The 19,892-nt window shown below is 42.4% G+C and overlaps 1 protein-coding gene across 2 annotated transcripts in view; it reads right to left on the bottom strand.

Annotated features, from left to right (window-relative positions):
- Positions 1–19,299, bottom strand: part of ACSL3 (acyl-CoA synthetase long chain family member 3) — a 78,792-nt gene extending 59,493 nt beyond the window's left edge. Inside the window, exon 1 of one of the 2 annotated variants that reach the window (XM_060242190.1) lies at positions 19,051–19,299. The gene's annotated coding sequence lies outside the window, so the exon portion shown is untranslated. The remainder of the gene's footprint in view (positions 1–19,050) is intronic. The other variant, XM_060242191.1, reaches the window with a different exon arrangement.
- Between the last annotated feature and the right edge of the window lie 593 nt (positions 19,300–19,892).

Genomic DNA, 19,892 nt, shown 5'->3' with positions numbered 1-19,892 from the left:
TGCCTACAACTCCCATCAGCCCCAGCCAGCATGGCCAATGGCTGGGGCTGATGGGAGTTGTCAGCAAAAAACTTCTGGAGAGCTACCGGCCTCCCCAATATCCCATTAAGCCTCTGTGGTTGTCCCCACAGCAAGACATTTTTTTATTTCTTCAGGCAGTTAGCAATTCTATTTATAAACCATATGCTGGGATGTTGAACTGAATACTAAAGTCACATTAAGTGCTCCATTCCTGTGTGTTTTACATGTTGAAGTGAAATTTACTTTAATGCTTACTGATCAGTAAAGACTTTGGATTACAGTTTACATGTAATGTATGATCACAGAAATGAAGTATTCTCTTGATTGACTTTTTTACAAAAATTACTACTACTGTTTAAAGACCACCTTCATTCCAATCCAAACTCATTAGGTTACTGGGTAATGAGCAGGACAGAAATTTATTTTAACAAATCCAGTTTGCTGATTATTCAATTTTTTTGCTGTTATTAATGTATGTTCACCATACAAGTGGTTACCTAGCACAAACTCCTTATAATTTTACTACCTGCTGAACTTTTGCAACTATGCATTATTCAGCTGCACTTCAGGAAACTACTCTAAATAAGAGAAAGGTGTGGTAAGATCTTTTTGCCAAAACAGACATCCATTAGTAGAGCTAATCAGAAACATACATTTGCTTCTCAGTAAATGTCCACCAAATAATTCTTCCTAGGTGGATAGAACATACACCCTGTGGTTGCTGCATCCTTTACTACATTTAGGCAGAGCAACAGCAGATACTGGAGGAACTGATATCTCCACCCAGTCAAAAAGTCTCCACCCAAATGAATTAGGGGGTGGGGGTGGGGGATGGGAAACTGTTAAATGGGCAAGGCAACACAATTAACTAGAAAGTCTTCACTATTAATCCGATCCTCGTTGCTCGTGGTTTAGGGCCTGAAATAGTATTCCACATGATGATTGCACATCTGCAAACATTCCGGGAGGGGGAACTAGCAGCCGCCTTGAGCTTGCTTCGGCGGGGAGGGCGGGATACAAACGAAATAAATAAATAAGCATCACGCTCATATCCTCTTAAATTCAAATAGAGAAAATGCACCCTCTAGCGACAACCAATGAGGAACTCCATTTGCTCACATTCTGCTAGATATATATATATATATATATATATATATATATATATATATTTTACATGTTGAAGTGAAATTTACTTTAATGTTTACCGATGCCTTTTAGAAATCTGCGCCCTGCTTTGCAGCAAAGCTTACCTTTGATCCGCCAGGATAGGCGGCCAGGCTTCGTCCCGTCCCCCCCACCCACCCAGGGTACCAGGCAGCACCCACTCCATTCAGACCCTCACGCTCAGGGGTTAAAAGCAGACTCCGAGTAGGAGGCGTTTCCTTGGAAACGGAAAATCCGCTTTGTGACGCGCCGTGCGACAGCCGCGTCTCTCCACCCGCACCTGTGACCCAGACAAATTAGATCGCTCTTTTTCCACAAACCCGAAGGTAGCGGGGCTCTCTCTAGCAGCCCGCCGCAGCCGCGCACTCCGAGAAGCTCCCCCCTCCCCCCCGCCGACTATGTCGAGGTTGCCGCGAGCTTAAGCAGCGCTTCCGGTAACAGTTGCAAGAAATGGAGGCGGTGGTAGCTATCTAGTGCATTCCACAGGTTTTCGATTACAACGATAAATACGGCTTGGGAGAGGAGGTTGTGCGTGTTAAGGAAATTAGTTCCGGGACTCTGCAAAAATTTCGTTCTAAACCAGGCTTAGGGTATAATCAAGTTCTCATTCAAGAAATCGCCACACATCTGCTAGATTGATTTCTCAATATACTTGGGAGTTTTCTCCGATCAGCATCAAATATTCCAGACTGAGTCTTTATTTAGAACCTAGGCTCTTAATCAGACCTTACCGCAGCCCAAAGTTGTGTCCCAAAAGAAAAATCATTCAACTACCCAGCTTGATGTCTACTATATAGATATGCAGTCTTCAGAGCTGAATGTTTATTTCTGTTCAAAGTCTATTTCCTTAATAAATTAACAAAATTACTGTGAAGTTAATAGGAAATATATAATACAATCAAAATCGGAGGGCAGGTTTCAACATGGCCTTGCAACCCAATCATGCTAACAAAATACTAGATCTTGGGCCATTCTCTCCCAGAGCTCTTATTGTCTTAAAAATACAGTGAATGTAGAAGTGGGTCCCACTTCAAGTTTGATCATCACTGCTGTAATTCATGTTGAAGACCTCTACCTGCTGCCAGCCATGCAGTTGTTAAAGCCAGTGTCAAGAAATGGTGGCAACCCTACTGCTTGAGAAACAGGCATGCCATCTGCTTATTTTATACCAGCAATTTCGCACCTTGTATCCAGACCAACACAAGAATAGTTGCGGGGGGAGGTGAAATGAAACTGTGCAAAGCATCAATGTCACATCTAGGTGAAAACCCAGATGCGACGTGTGTCAGCAAGTGCTCAAAAGCATGACAGATTTGGTGATGTCATATCCACTCCTTGCTCCATCCTCAAAGCTCCCAGGAGTGCCAGGAGGCAGCCCGGCAGCCCTATTCAGAAAATATGTTTGCACTGTCAGCAACAGTGGTCGCCAGAAGTATGACAAAATGTAGATCCAGCACAATTTGAAATGCTGGGATTCAGCCTTGAAAGATGTGCTCAGTGGTATCATTACTTCACATGCAAAATGCCCTTCTCTTGAGGTTTGTCAGACTGTATCACCAATGCATGTAGGATTTGGGATGAGACCTTCCGAAATAAGAGTGCAACCATTAGGTGGACTTTATTGCGATTGCAATAAAAAAGGCCAACGCCATGCTGGGAATTATTAGGAAGGGAATTGAAAACAAATCAGCCAGTATCATAATGCCCCTGTATAAATTGATGGTGCAGTCTCATTTGTAATACTGTGTGCAATTCTGGTCACCGCACCTCAAAAAGGATATTATAGCACTGGAAAAACTAGAATGATTAAAGGGTTGGAACACTTTCCCTATGAAGAAAGGTTAAAACGCTTGGGGCTCTTTAGCTTGGAGAAACATCGACTGCGGGGTGACATAATAGAGGTTTACAAGATAATGCATGGGATGGAGAAAGTAGAGAAAGAAGTACTTTTCTCCCTTTCTCACAATACAAGAACTCGTGGGCATTCGATGAAATTGCTGAACAGTCAGGTTAAAATGGATAAAAGGAAGTACTTCTTCACCCAAAGGGTGATTAACATGTGGAATTCACTGCCACAGGAGGAGGTGGCGGCTACAAGCATAGACAGCTTTAAGAGGGGGTTAGATAAAAATATGGAGCAGAGGTCCATCAGTGGCTATTAGCCACAGTGTGTGTGTGTGTATTTGGCCACTGTGTGACACAGAATGTTGGACTGGAATGGCCATTGGCCTGATCCAACATGGCTTCTCTTATGTTCTTATGTTCTAAGTCCCAGCATGGCTTGTTTTAGAAAGTAGGCACAGCCAAAGTAAGATGAAGTAAGATGAAGGTAGCAATATTGGTTACCTGTTGTTTCATGCTAATTGGCAATAAAAACTCTTATCTCTACAGGGAGAGACTACATTTCTAGTTAATCAGAATTAACAGCCACAAACAGATCTCCCTACATTAATTTTAGAAAGCCATTTTACACTAGGACCATTAGAGCATCCTATGACATTATGTCCCATGATGAGAGAAGAGATCTTTTCTTTTGATTTTCCCTGAATCCGCTGCTATTCAATTGGACTGGACAGCTGAGTTCTTGAATTTGGACAGAAGCTGAATAAACATTTTCCTCTGCCACATCATTATCTTCCACAATGAAAAGCCCTGGCTTTAACCAGATAAAGAAGTGATCCATGCCTGTGGCTGGCAGCACTTCTTGCATTCTTCCGAAGCCCCTCCATACACTGTTTGAGATGGGGTAACTTAAACTGCATAAAATGTCTGTGTGGATGGGCAACTAAATTGGTAACAGTTTTAGTCTAGCTTCTAAACATAAAATATAAAAATATTTTTATTTAATATTTGTATAATATTTTCAGCGTTCATGACTCTTTACAGCAGTGAGCCCCAGTTTGGTATCTGTCGGCATTATAATGCCTGCTGGTGTGCTTCCTGGCACCCACTTCCTTTTTCCTCAAAGCAGCTGTTCCTCTAGTAAGGAGCCAATCTTGGGTTTTCTCAAGCAGGAGGTGTATCAGATCTCAAAAGGCATCACTTTTGGGACTATAGGAAGTGCCCGTTCAGAAATCACTACCCCCATCACAATAGGATGTTCTGCTTAGAACCTCCAAACATTTTATGATTGCCCCCATTGTGGCCATTTTATGCGCCCACCAATCTTTTTTTAAATTCCAGAAGTGCTCACAAGTTCAACACTGTTGAGGAGCCCTGTTTTACAGTACTGGAATGCAAATGCTCAAAGCTGCTATCATGGTCACAGGAAATAAGCATCTTAAATAGGTTATGAAAAACTATCTCCTTTCTTTATACAGGATTGATAGTTTTAGGATTCATTGTCTGAGTGCTCATTTGATATGATGAGGGGCCACAAGAGCTCCTGCAAGAGGACTCTCCCATGGCAGGGACTTCTAGAAACCCTACAGCACTAGATAATAAAAATATAATATGGCGTTGATATGCCACGTACCCTTGCACTATAGGCCAAACTGTATTGCAGTGTTAACTGGATATCTCTTCCTGTTTGATTGTATTCAACTTAAACTATATAACCTGCCTTGAGAAAGGTGGATAAAATAACACAAATATAAAATAGGCAGGGAAGAAACATCATCAGTGGCTCAGGCTACAGGAGCCGCTATATGTCAGGAAAGTAGCAAAGGAAGGTCAAAATTAAAACAAATGGAATTTTAATTGGATTATGTGGCTGCTAGACAAGTGATGTAAGCCCCTTCCTCACCATGCACATAAATTCCATTCTCTGCTTCAGTCATAGCAAACCATGGTTACTCTGAACCAAGAAGTACATGAGAGGAGAAAAAAGTGGTATGAAGCTCTGTGATGTATCAGGCCCTGCTGTAGTGATGAAGTGTCCCAGTTCCAGTAGCAAAGTGTCTGGAACAAGAGAACAAACAGGCAAATTCAACAGACATGCAATTTCAGCAACAGGTAAGGAAGCCAGGGCACTAGTCTCTCCACATCCCTAGAAAGCATAAGCATAATTTCCACAAACAAATCTATATAAATAGGAAGTTTACAAAAAGGGGGATACAAAAAAAAGCAATTATTAAGGTAGAATGCCAGCAGGGGGTTGAGAGCTATCCAGTGTATTTCACTGAGTGCAATATGTATTACTATCTGCCAGCTGAACAGAAGCCATGGGTGCACACTCAGTGCAACGGGCTCCTGGTTATCAGGGAACGAGTTTGTACCCTCAAGGCCAAGGTGGCTGACCTGGAGAAACAGGGCACAGTGCTTAAGAAAGGGGGAATATTCCCTTAGAAGGGACCCCTTCTACTGTTGCTGAACAGGTATTCCTTGACATCAAGGAACTATCCCTGGGCAGGGTGGGAAGGGGCTCTTAGTAGATGGTGAATCAGTCCTTAGGAATGTAAATAGATGGGTTGTGAACCCATGTCTTGACTGCATGGTGATTTGCCTGCCTGATGTGAAGGTAATTGTCAAGATAGGCTGGTAGACAGTGCTGGGGAGGAGCCAGTGGTTGTGGTACATATTGGCACCAACGATGTGGGGATGAAATCATGCGGTTCTGGAGGAAAAATTTAGGCTGCTATGCAGGACACACAAGGCCAGGACCTCCATGGTAGCCTTCTCAGAAGTGTTGCGTGGTCCACATGCAGGACCAGCTAGACAGGCACAAATTAGGAGTCTCAATGCATGGATGACACAGTGGTATAGGAAGAAAGGGTTTACATCTGTTAGGCACTGGGATGCTTTTTGGAACAAGCAGGCCCTGTACAAAAGAAACAACCTCCACTTGTCCCGAGAAGGAATCAGACTGCTGGTGCTTAAAATCAAAAAGGTGTCAGAGCAGTTTTTAAACTAAATCCTGGGGAAAAGCTGACAAGAGATGGAACGTCTCTGGACAAGATCAACCCAGTAGATATTGTTTACCTAGAATTCCAAAATGCTTTTGATACAGTTTCTCATCAAAGACTCCTAAGTAAACTCAGCAGTCACGGGACAGAACAATTCCTCTTGTAGATTAAAAACTGGTTAATTATAAAAGGGCAGTTTTCACAGTGGAAGTGGGATCCTGGTGGGCAGCCATGTTGGTCTGAACACATGGAATTCACTACCACAAGAAGTGGTGGTAGCTATAAGCACAGCTTCAAGAGGGAACTGAATAAACATATGGAGCAGAGGTCTATCAGTAGCTATTAGCCACAAGGTATAGATGGAACACTCTGTTTGGGGCAGTGACACTCTGCATTCTTGGTATTTGGGGGACCACAATGGGAAAGTTTCTGGAGTTTTGGCCCTGCTGGTGGATCTCACGATGGCATCTGAGTTTTGGCCACTGTGTTGGACTGGATGGGCCATTGGCCTGATCCAACATGCCCAAAGGGTGATTAACATGTGGAATTCACTGCCACAGGAGGTGGTGGCGGCCACAAGTATAGCCACCTTCAAGAAGGGTTTAGATAAAAATATGGAGCACAGGTCCATCAGTGGCTATTAGCCACAGTGTATGTGTGTATATAAAATTTTTTGCCACTGTGTGACACAGAGTGTTGGACTTGATGGGCCGTTGGCCTGATCCAACATGGCTTCTCTTATGTTCTTATGTTCTCTTACATTCTTAGAAAGGAAGGGAGTCTGCGATCCCCTCAAACAAACCAGGATGGGCAGCACAGTAGCATAACTATCAGTTCCTTTACTGTATTTAGTTTTCAAGTCTGGCCTTGCAGTATCTTAGCATAATTCTTAAAGATGAAGGCGTCATACTTGACAACAAAAAAGTTAATCACACATTACTATAAATAGGCCACCACTTTCTTTTTTACTGTTTGAAGAGCATCTATTTTTCTCGAAAATGGGATAGTTCTGGAAACCACTGCTAAACCATAGCTCCAGAATGCATTTTTAGGTACAGTGATAAATTTTCAGATAGTTACATAGTTTTGTATCACATGTGTACTATCATTAATGAGTGTCATTTTATCAGATAGCAATTCTAAGGAGAGAGTCAGCTTGATATCCAGGCACTATGTGAGATGGGGAACAGAAAATCAGTCTTTTTTTTTTTTTAGAACTAAAGATCAAGGCCCTGAGTTTCATGAGGAAGTAAAGATTGTACCACTTCAAACAGCTCACATAATGCTCTCCGGCAAAAAAACAACAATTCCTGTACACAAATACACCAAAAACTAGCAAGGCAGAGAGAAAGGTTTTAATTTTTAAGTACCTCCCCCACACACAAAACATGCCAATTTGCCTTGTGTGTGTGATGTGGAACATTTCCTGCCAGCATAGGCTGCTTTAATGAGACAAGGAATTGGCTATACTGGTCATCAAGGGGCAGCCTTACCTAATATTTAGATTAAGACATGGTTTAAATAATGCAGTTTTGTTTTTCCTGGCAATTCCAGGTCACAGGGAGTTCATTTAAAAAATCTGAAATAAGCCACGATTATCTTAAATTATTATGTAACCCATGAATCAGAATCAGGGTTTTCTTCTTTTCCCCAAGATAACCATGTCTCTCATTTAAGGGATTCTTTAACTCAGTCCGCAAAGAATTAACCTAGCAGTTGCCCAATATACATAAACATACATATGTACAGGGTTAGTGCCAGTACAGGGGAAGCCAGAATTAATATGTTCGCCCCAGTTATGACCAAACATACTGACTTTATACACATTTGCTTCAAGGGATTAAAATAAATGAAACAAATGACATCAGAATTGCAGTCTCAGTGGTGTAAATTCTGTTGGAGAATGGTACTATGACATTTTCACCTCCATCAGAACTTTTAAATCCTGAAGAAAATTCAGATATGGATGACAGTCTGGGGAAGATACAGGCAAATTCTGATGGGATAGATGATCTGACATTCCAGCTTGGAATCCCACCCTCTACCACTTGCTGAGCCTCAGAGAGTTATATCCCCTAATGTTTAATACTTCTGACCTGGAGATTGTGGCAAATAATGGCTCTAGACAAATTATAACCACATTTAAATTAATTATCAAGTAACTATACTTTTTGTCAATGATGTTTTATAGATCAATATAAGGAGATGAGGGTACACTTTGAAATTTGTTAGTGGAATCTTTTCAGACTAGTAATGAATACAAGGGGAATATAAATGATTCTGTCACATTTATGGAAGAGAACATTATGCAGAGATTCTGAATTTTGTCACCCTGTTACTGAACCACAGCTGAGAGAGCAAGCTAAAAAAAGATACCTCAGTATCAGCTATATATAGCTGCATAGTGAAGAATTCTTCCATTCTTTCATAGAGGAAAAGGTCCTTTGAAATTTAACATTGTATTGAAATGGGAGGAGGTTGATTAGTAGTAATTTTTCTGAAGGTATGAAGAGGTTTGTTGGGTTGGATTTGAGGAATTTTTAAGATTCTGTAAAAGTTTGGACTATGCTGCAACAGTCTGATTTGCCTCAATGCAAGGCAGTGTCTATGAATGTGGCTCCATCCTTCTGATGACAAAGATCCAGTTTCCTGATCAAAGGGATGTATCCTATGGACAAACATTATTGTGTCCATGTGAGGAAACTGTGCTGTGATGAAGCCAGCATGGTCTGTCATAGATGCATCCAGCTCACCTCTTTCCCTTTCCATACATTGTTTCTGTGATCACATTAGTGTGGCTTCAAATAGTTGCAAATGTAGATTGTGAAAACGTGTAATCTGTGTAATTACTTTTTTACTGCACCCCATCCTTTTTTACTGCACCCCATAGCACCAGAAATATTTAATGTGTAATTTTAAACTGGAATGTTTTTAAGGTTAAATGCTGTTTTTAATACCTATTGTATAATTTATTGTATTGATATGTTGTTAGCCGCCCTGAGCCTGCCTCAGTGGGGAGGGCGGGCTATAAATAAAATATTATTATTATTATCTGCAAACATGCAGTGCAAAATGTTGACTGTTGATCCTCCTCCTCATCCACCTTTGTCCAAGCCAACCAAGAGGATCCACACATGGAAGTAGCTTGCCACCTACACACAACTAGCTAGATCAGATATTAAATCCACATCCAGTGTAACAGATAGACTACATCTATATTGTGACACACATCTGATTTACCCCTCAGTTTAGCAATCCCACATGGTGAAGAACTTGGGCTTTGACTATGCAAAAGAGGCTTTGCTGACTGCTCTCCTTCAGTCTCTGATCTCATACAAGTGAATGAGAGCTTGAATCTGCACCCTGCTGCCTACTGGCAGCATAAGGATACTGCATATGCCAGTCTGAGGGACAAGACTTTCATGGGAGAGGGGAATCCTGCACGTCCTACAGTTCCTTCCATCTGTAGGAATCATCTCCAGTCATGTTCCTTCTCCACTTTATGAATAGAGGACTGATGCCAAAATCATGTCACTGGAGGATTCCTAGAAGGTATCTTAGATGTTGAAATAAAATCATCTTGTAGATCTCATTTAAACCCAGTGTATAGTGTTGCCTGCAGAGGGCATGCCTCTGAAGTGGTCACAGGTGAAGTATAATTATTTTCCTAGTTAACAAATTAGGGTACGGTATGATTCAATACATGGTAATGGTGCCAATTTTGAATTTGTATAATAAATACACAAACCCTAAATTACTTAGCATAAGTAAAAACAAACAAAAAAGGCATGTCACCTTGTAGACAGAACAGCCTGTTTCAGGAAAAACCTAGTTCATCAGGCTCAAATCCTCCACACACCAGAAGTGTGGGCTGCAATCTCATTTAAAACTAACATTAATATTTTCCTTCAGAAAAAAAAACATTCTTTAACATTTAGGATAATCTGTAATCTTTAGGATAATTTGTAATCTTATTACAGTATGGATCATGAATAACAGGATTGAGCTGCATGGCTTCTGGAGCAAAAACTGTCTGTAGAGTGGCTGCAACCATATGAAGAGCCACCTATGCATTTTCCTGCATCTATATTTACAAGTCTATAAATAGGGAGAAGCCTCTCCAAGACCTTATGGGCAGCTGTTAAGTGTTTCAGTCCACATGTCATCTTATTTCTATGACTCCTTAACTTTTTTACTGAAAATGGCTCCAAACCACAGGTTATATAGGGATGGAGAGACAGAAAAAATGACACTAAATTCAAAAAATTTGGGAAATTCAAGCATAGATTTATAGCTATCATTATTTATATGTAGCACTATCAACACACACATTGTTCTACAGCATTTCTAGGAATGGGTAAGAAAGTGTCCAAAAAGCCTTAGAAATGTCATTTTAAAGAAAACGGAATTTTAAAATAATACCTTTCTACTTTTAAAGTATTTCAAAAACAGTGTCACAAGCATAGTGCCAGTGAAATGTATTCTAGATATGCACACAGCTCTTGGATAACTTTTGAAAGCATAATTATTTCACACAAATTAAACTTTGCCTTCTGATCATTCTCTCCTAACCCACCCCAACTACGTATACCAGTCAAAGAACAGTTATAGGACACAAGATACATGACTCCTAATATCGGCAATTGTATTTAAAGCTGCCACAGAAGGCCCCAAATTGAATAAGCATGCTGAAGGAAGTAGTATATGAATGAGCTCCCTTGCTGTTATTCACCCTGGTAACAACCTGGAGGTGGTGGAAAGCTGACTTATGGCAACCTCATTGGGTTTTCAAGGTAAGAGACATTCAGAGGTGGTTTGCCATTGCCTGCCTCTGAGCTGCAACCCTGGACTTGCTTGGTGGTCTGAACTGAGCATTCCCAAGTCCCTAAGCCTTTCCTCATAGGGCTTGGTCTCCAGGCCCCTGGTAATCCTTATCACTCTTTGGCACCCCCTCCATTTTGTCCACATCTTTTTTCTAAGTGAGGCCTCTACAACTGCACCCAGTATTCCAGGTATGGCCAGACAAATGTGGTATAAAGCAGGATTATGACATCTTGCAATTCGGATGTTATGTCTCTGATGATACAATTCAAGACTGCATTAGTCTTTTTTGCAGCTGCATCACACTGACTGCTCATATTTAGCTTACAGCCCACCATATACCAAATTGTTGTTCACACACACTGCAACCCAGAAGTATATCCCCCATTCAGAATGCTTGCATTTCATTTTTTTCCCCAGATGTACAATTCTATACTTATCATTGTCGAATAGGATCTTGTTCATATCTGCCCACTTTTCCAATGTGTTGAAATCTGTCTCTATCTTCCAGGGTGTTTGCTAAACCTCTCAATTTTGGGTCTCCTACAAATTTAATGAGTAGTCTCCTCAGCCTCTGATCTTGATCATTTATAAAAATACTGAAGTCCCAGTCCCCAAACCAAGCCCTAAGGCACCACACTGGACACCTCCCTCCAATCAGGTGAATCTCCATTGACAACTACTCTTTGGGTACAATTCTCCAATCAGTCTCCTATCCACCTAATTATCCTAGACTCGTCTGCAGTAAGAGCCCCGTGGTGCAGAGTGTTAAAGCTGCAGTACTGCAGTCCTAAGCTCTGCTCACGACCTGAGTTCGATAACCCCGACGGAAGCTGGGTTTTCAGATAGCCGACTCGAGGTTGACTCAGCCTTCCATCCTTCCGAGATCGGTAAAATGAGTATCCAGCTTGCTAGGGGGAAAGTGTAGATGACTGGGAAAGGCAATGGCAAACCACCGTGTAAAAAGTCTGCTGTGAAAACGTGAAAGCAACGTCACCCCAGAGTTGGAAATGACTGGTGCTTGCACAGGGGATCTTCCTTTTTCCTCCAGTCTGCAGTCCTCCAGTTTATCCATCAGAACATCATGAGGCTTTACTAAAGCTTTACTAAAATCCTGGTAAACAACATCAACAGTGTTCCCATGATCCAGTAAGCCCGTCACTCAATCAAAGAAGGAAATGAGGCTGGTCTAGTAGGACCTGTTGGGAACAAATGTGGGCTGACTTCCCCAGATCACCACGTTGTCCTTCAGATGCGCACAGATTAACCCCTTTAAAAAATGCTCCAACATCTTTCCAGGGAGAGAGGTCAGACCTAATGGCCTGTAGTTTCCTGAGTCATCCTTGCTTTTTTTGAAGACTAGGATAACATTCATCCTCCTCCAGTCTTTGGCACATCTTTCATCCTCCAAAAAGCCTGAGATGATGGACACAGGCTCTCTAGAAATTTCTTTGACCACTCATGGGTGCACACTATCTGGCCTGGGAGATTTGTATTTATCCAATGTAGCCAACTGCCTCTCAACAACCTCTCTGTCCATCTGTCCATGTCAGCTAACAGCCCACATGCCTTGCCTACTACCATCTCTCTACTATGGACCTGTCCTCTTCCTCGGGAGCGGGGGGGGGGGGGGACGGGGACTGAAGCAAAAACAAGCACTGAGCCTTTCTGCTTTCTCTATGTTCTATGTCAGAGCTTCTCTATTTTTACCCAACGGTAGGCCTAGCACCTCTTTTAACTTGAATTTGCTCCTATATATATGAAGAAGCTTTTCTTGTTAGAAGAAGATGATGATATTGGATTTATATCCCGCCCTCCACTCCGAAGAGTCTCAGAGCGGCTCACAATCTCCTTTACCTTCCTCCCCCACAACAGTCACCCTGTGAGGTGGGTGGGGCTGGAGATGGCTCTCACAGCAGCTGCCCTTCCAAGGACAACTTCTGCCAGAGCTATGGCTGACCCAAGGCCATTCCAGCAGGTGTAAGTGGAGGAGTGGGGAATCAAACCCGGTTCTCCCAGATAAGAGTCCGCACACTTAACCACTACACCAAACCGGCTCTCCCTGGCCAGTCTCAGGTCACTTTGAGCTTTGGCCTCTTTGATAGCTGACCTACCTTACCTAGCAATCTTCTTCAGAGGTACGTCTTTCTCTCTTTTTATTGAACATTTTTTTTTCTTTCACAGCTCATGATGGAGTTCTCTGTTCATCCACACTGGGTTCTTGAATTCCCTACTGATGTTTCCATCTTGATGAAACAGTGATGGCTTGAGCTTGCAAGAGCTTGTTTTAGTAGAGCCCACCCTTCACTTGCTCTTTTCGCTTTCAGCATTCTTGTCCATGGAATGACTCTCATTACACCTCTGGGTTCATTAAAGTCTGCCCTACAAATCTAACATATACATTTGGCTACAAACAACCTTGAACCCCCAGAGCAAAAGGAATTCCAGGAAGATATGGTCACTTCTCTCAAAAGTCCCCACCACTTTCACTTCATCTGCCAACTCTTAATTGTTGGTTAATATTAAGCTGAGTATGGCCAAGCCCCTCGTAGCTTCCTCCAGCATATAAAAAAGGAAGTTGTTGGCCAGGCAGATCAGGAAGTTGCATGACTCTTAGCCAAGTTGGTCTCCCAGCACACATCAGGAAAGCTGAAGTCACCCATAACTGCAAGGTCATGTTATTTGGATACATTGTCAAGTTGCTCAAAGAAGGCATCATCCACCTCCTCATCCTAGTCAGGCGGCCGTGTTGCAAAGTCCAACTGCAATATTGTTTGTCCTTCCTTCCCTTATCCTCACACAGATACTTTCCACTGGGCTGTCACTTGACGTGGGGGAAGAGTCCAGTCTTTTCTGACAAGAAAACCCTCTTTTCACTCTACCTCCTCTTTGACCTTTTCAGTTTTTCTTGAACAACCGATATCCATCCATTACGATATTTCAGTCAAGGGAATAATCCCACCAAGTCTCTGTTAAGTCTGTTAAATCATATCTCTCTGTCTGCACTGGAAACTTAAGCTTTTCCTTCTTATTGTCCAAGCTTTGAGCATTGGTCCATAGGCACCTTCTGCTCCATTTGACCTAGCCTTCCCAGGTAGGCTTCTGCAGTTAGCTCTCCTTCATTAAAATCCCTATGTTGGGCATCTTTTTTCCCCGTGCTGTCAATTTACAGCCCTCCTGATGACTATCCAAAGGTTCCTGCCAAACACATTATTTTTCAACCCTGATAGGTGAAGTCCATTGCGAGCTAGTAGGCCATCTTCCAGAAAACCTAATCCATGGTCCCAGAATCCATATCACTCCATCTGATATCACCAAAGCAGCCAGTGGCTCCCAAGAACTTCATGGTCGGCCTGCAGGTTGTGTGATTTGTTCCCTCATGAACCATCACAAATGGTTAATAATTTGTAAGTTTGATAAGTTTTGGTTTCCAGCCTGCAATATCTCTAATCTTTGCCCTGACAAGCAACACACCTCTCAGGCTAGGGCATCGGGCCTGGACATAGGACATTCCATATCCCTCAACAGAGAGTCACAGAGGACCAACATAATCCTTTTCCTTTCAATGCCATTTCTTCATCTCCCCATGCCCTCCTCATTCTGTATTTCATCTCCTTGTGGTTCTTCCTTTTCTCTCCTCTCCACCCAATTCACTTTGGACTCTCCCCCCACTTCAGATAAAATTAAAGCTATCAGGAGATCTGACAATGTATTTTCCCAGATAGCGTGTTGGATCCAGACTAAGTATTTGATTAGCAGAAAGGAACTTTCCTGCCTCTCTCCTTCCACTGAAGCCCACTCCATAATATACTGATTTTGAGGAATCTGGTTCCTGAGGAACAACATGCAGGGGGTTTGCAGCCAGAAGGGGGAATCTGTGGAAACAACCAACTTAGCCTGAATCCAACCCATAGTAGGTTTGGGAAAATACTTTCATGTTCAGCTGAATAACATGTCTGAAGGAAGCCAGAACAACAGTAATGCAAGAGAAAACTTTAATCTCCTTCCCTTACAACATCCCCCCCTTGTGTAGCATTGTGGCTGGCCTGAGTTAACACAGCAGGCCTTCTGCTTATAACACCACTCTATCCATTATATTCAAGTTACTAGGAGAATTTGTAATTAACAATGTGCTTTTTCTGCTGGAAGGCTGCTGAAAAACAGTGTCTAATAACCTTGCCAATACCAGAGTGAAGAATATCCTGGAGTTTAAAAGCAACTGGTGTATTTCATAACAGCTAAACTCTGAAAACTTTCATGTTTCAATACGAATTGTTTATCCTTACTGCTACCAGCCACTATATTCCGGCAGTATGCTTTCTTTAAGTCTGAAAAATTTAAAACCATGTAATAAGGATGATGTATTCTGGTAAATGGAACATAACCACCAGTTTCTCAACAGTAACTCTTGTCAGAATTAGTACAAGCAGTGATCTATATGGCTCATTTCTAGTTAGTAAATGAAAGAGAAGCTAGTAGAAACTGGGTGAAGTTATTTAAAGGATGTAAAAAAAACTAAAGGTAGTCCACTGTGCAAGCACCAGTCGTTTCTGACTCTGGGGTGACGTCACATCATGATGTTTTCATGGCAGACTTTTTACGGGGTGGTTTGCCATTGCCTTCCCCAGTCATCTACAAGCTGGGTACACATTTTACCGACCTTGGAAGGATGGAAGGCTGAGTCAACCTTGAGTCAGTTACCTGAACCCAGCTTCCACCAGGATTGAACTCAAGTCGTGAGCAGAGAGCTCAGACTGCAGTACTGCAGCTTTTACCACTCTGCACTACAGGGCTCTTATTTAAAGGAAGTACACACTGCTAAAGGAAGCATACACTGCTGATATTTTCATATGATTTAATTAGTGTGAATTTTAATTGGAGATTGCTCATATGTACTATTTCAATTAAAACACCTGAAGTGAAAGCAAAGTAGGTAATACAGTAAAACAAAATAATGTTTCTCACAGCCATTTTCTTACAAGCAAAGCAGTATATTGACAGCATGTACACTATTACCTGCTCTCAGAGGTAAATGAATTCTCAAATTGTGTTATGGGAAATTCCTGAAACAAGCTTCCTGAACAACTGCTTACATACCTTTAAGCATCTTTCTCTATAGTGCATTCCTAGTGGAGGTGGATTCTTATGTGGGTTACACACACTGAAATCCAATAGCCTTGACCTCAGAAAATAAGCAAAAATGCTTCCTAGAAATCTCTGCAGCATGCTGGGATCAACAGACAAGCTGATATAGAAAGAGTCTCCTGATGATAGAAAACCTGAAAAACCAACACTGTTCTCACACGTGCTCCAACAAAGAAAGCCTTTGCAGGTACAGCAGCTCCAGTGCGTTCATGGAGCTCTTCCACCCTCAAACACCTCTTTTGTTGACCAGAGATTCCCTATTGAGTTAAGTTGAGGGGACAAGTCCTACAAAGGATGTGTCAGTTGAACTGTCTCTGTTGAACAAAATGGAAGAGTCTGCAGAAGTTTTTTGTAAAGTGTTGTAAAAATGTGATCAATTTGCAGCTGACTTATTGCAACCCCAGCAAGGAGTTTTCAAGGCAAGTGAGAAACAGGTAGTTTGGCATTGCCTTTCTCTTCAGAGTTTTCCTTAGTGGTCTCTCTTTCAAGCACTGACCCTGCACAGCTTCCAAGATATGATGAGATCCAGCTATACCATGCCACTTTCATTCCTCTGCAGATATCAGAACTACTGTTTCATTTACTACTTACTACCTTACAGGTGTCCAATGAAGAACAAATATATTTCTTGTTTCTCCAAGTACAGGGTTTCACTGCCTATTCTATGCAAACAAGGAATATCTCATTTATTTCTACATCAGAAAATGTTTGTTGCACACTTTCTGTTGGACTTGTAGGACACAGTCTGAGTGCACAGAGCTGTTTTCTGGAATCCTAGCATACACATAACAAGTTTTGGGTTTACACAATTTTCATTCTAGCCAGCCCCCAGAATCCTGGCAAAAGAAAATTGTAGAATGTTGTATACAATAACATTAACAGAAGAAAACAGCAAGAGTCCAGTAGCACTTAAAGACTAACAAAATTTGTGGCAGGGTGTGAGTTTTCACAAGTTCGAAAACTAACACCCTGCTACAAATTTTCTTACTCTTTAAGGTACTACTGAACTCTTGCTCTTTTCTACTGCTACAAACAAACCTATCCCGATCTATCAACATTAATAGAAGTTGTAGTTTCTTTCCCAAATATTCTAATAGACGATGAAATATTTCCCCCCTTTCTGTTGCTGGTTGCCAGGGAGAAAAAAATTGACAATGGGATGAAAGGGAAACATGGTGTATTCCACTCCCCCCCACAGAGTGGTCACAGATTTTTGTGGCCTTTTGTGCTGAAGTTTCATCATTCATAAATCCATATCAGAATAGTTTCTCATTCATATGTGTATTACTGATTCGTAGCAGCAAGGCATAAAGTCACCTATCTGCAAAAAGATTAATCAAGTACAAACAGGATTCATCACACTACACAACATGCCTGAATTAATTCTCAAAAAAGAAACACCACATAGGAATACAACCAGTGATGTGGATCACATCAAGAACCTGCAGCTAAATGTTGCAGGGCAATTATATTATATAATTCTACAATACAAGCTGCTATTTAATTAACCTGGCATGATTTCAAACTAATTTTAATGAACCATCAAAATATAAGTGAGCTGCCACTTCAGTTTTGAGGAAGCAATCAAATACTGTATGAAAGAAACAGTATACAGCTACAAGGGTCAGCCTGGCCACAGAAACTCAATGAATATCTTATCAGCCATGTTTTCTGGAACACTAGCATTTACAGCATTTTAAACCTACTGTATATTCAGGCAGAGGACTTGGAATGAACACTATCAGTTTTTGTTGCTGAGATCCTCTTTCTTTGGAATTATAAAACTAATAATTATTATAATGAGTCTCAATTCCAAGTGTCTGCATCTGGTTAAAACAGCACAGATTACAACCACTGTACAAGCAAAGATGACTTGTTTACATTATCCTCCCTGTCCTGGCACCTTCTGACTACAGTACTGTGTAGGAACATCAAAGCCTAAGGATCCTGTAAGCAATACAGAGCCTGTAAACTCAACTCAAGTTTCCAACCCACCACAAAATAGTTATGTTTACTACACCTTATCTGCATTTATTGCCTGTGTTATTGACACTCATCACTGTATACTAACAGACATGCATACTCCTAAGTATGGTTTGTGTTAAAGCTGCACTCACTCAAATACAGAAAAGACTTAATTTCTATCATACTTTAATCATCCTTTTGTACAAGGCTCAAATGATAGACTAGAAATGGTGAAAAAGTATTCCTTCTAAGCATGTTTACATTTAGTTGCACACATTTCATTCATACTCTTGTACACTGATGTGAGTAGAATTTCCTTAGCCAGGTATACAGAGCATTACCACTCCATATATGGAACTGCAAATCTAATTTACATTAACGAATGTGACAACAGAACCAGTCTGGGTGTGTGCCTGCATCAGTACACCACAAGTATTTGTGCAACTTTGCAGAGCTGCTTTCAGCCCTGGTTCTGTTACAGATCTGAAAAGAAGGTCTTTTTACATCCATTGTTACTATTACAAGTAGAAGTTGAAAGGTCATCAAGGTGCAAGTTCACCCTTTCCTATTTATCCCTTGGTTAGTGGCGATCCTAGATCCAGGGCATTCAACATAATTAGATAGGGGCCATTCTGTTTAGGAGTGTACTGCGGGACACATCTAAAAGAGCTATCTTTCCTCCAACACAAGTCGGCAGCCATACTAGAGATCATACATTCAACATCGAGCAGGACATGCATGAGCGAAATCAATCTACTCCAAGGAAAATGGAATTGCCTACGTGTACTTCAGCGTACGCTTATTCAGGATTAATCACCCCAGAACAAAATCGTGCCATCTTGACATTACAGTCCCCTCCCTCGTTCCTCCAGTTTACCCAATGCGTGAAGCCATCCTGCCTTCCCTTCCTCCTTCTCCCACGTGCAACTGAGATCTCTTCCTCTCCCCCCTCCCCCATTCCGGACAGGCCCACGGGATTGCCCCTCATCCTGAGTCTGGAAGGGGCTTCCTTCTCCGGGCCGACCCCTCCTGCCTGGCCACCGTTCTCCCCCTCACGCTTTCGCCCCCCGGCTAGCTCTGCCGCACTCACCGCCGCGAGGGAAGCCAAGTCGGCGCGTGTGCCGAGAGGGACCGTGGCCTGGCAAAGCACAGCCTCACGTCAGGCGGGCCAGCGCCACGGAGCCAATGGCGGGGTCCGGCAGCTGGTGTCCCTCTCCAGTCCACTCCCGTCCTGTCCCGAGTCCCGACCCCTCCCCGTCCTTCCTCTCCCAGCTTGCGCACCTCGCTAGCGCCGCTGCTTCTGCCGCCGAGCATCCTCATTCCCTATGCCCGAACGGCGCCTCCTCATTGGTCCGCGTCGAGTGGCGCGCGAGGGGCTGGCTCTGCTACGTTCCAAACGGCTGTGGCTGCGCGAGCTGGAGGGAAGGAAGCGTGCGCGCGAACTGTACAAGGGTTACTATCGGTCAGGCGCCGCTCGGGGTCACGGGCGCGGGAGGAGGCTGGCTGTTTGTGCATGACGGAAGAGACCCGCCGGGACGAGTGCTGGAGGGAGCAAATAGAACAGAAAAGGCTCAGGATGCCGAGGCGGCAGACAGACCGCTAGATAGGTATCTCCGTGCTTAAATAAACCAAACATGATCCTTAATTCCCTTTGGCTGTCTGATGCATTGGTATAATTATATTGAAAGTACGTTAAACGGCTGATATATTACTCATTATGCAAATCAATATGGCTGGCTGCTCACCCACTGCCGTGTAACTCCAAATCTAACCAGGTTATTATTACATAACAACATAATCCCCAAATGCCATCTAACCCATCTGCATACTGCTGGAGGAACTTGAATGGAGCACATGAAACCAGATTTTGACGGTTTTCTTCATTTAGAAGACACAATTTTTAATTAAGGGTTGGGGATATCCCACCCCCTC

This window comes from Heteronotia binoei, chromosome 6 (assembly GCF_032191835.1).
Source record: "Heteronotia binoei isolate CCM8104 ecotype False Entrance Well chromosome 6, APGP_CSIRO_Hbin_v1, whole genome shotgun sequence".
Classification (NCBI taxonomy): domain Eukaryota; kingdom Metazoa; phylum Chordata; class Lepidosauria; order Squamata; family Gekkonidae; genus Heteronotia; species Heteronotia binoei.
Note: the sequence above shows the minus strand (reverse complement) of the source record. Positions and strands in the feature narration are given on the sequence as shown.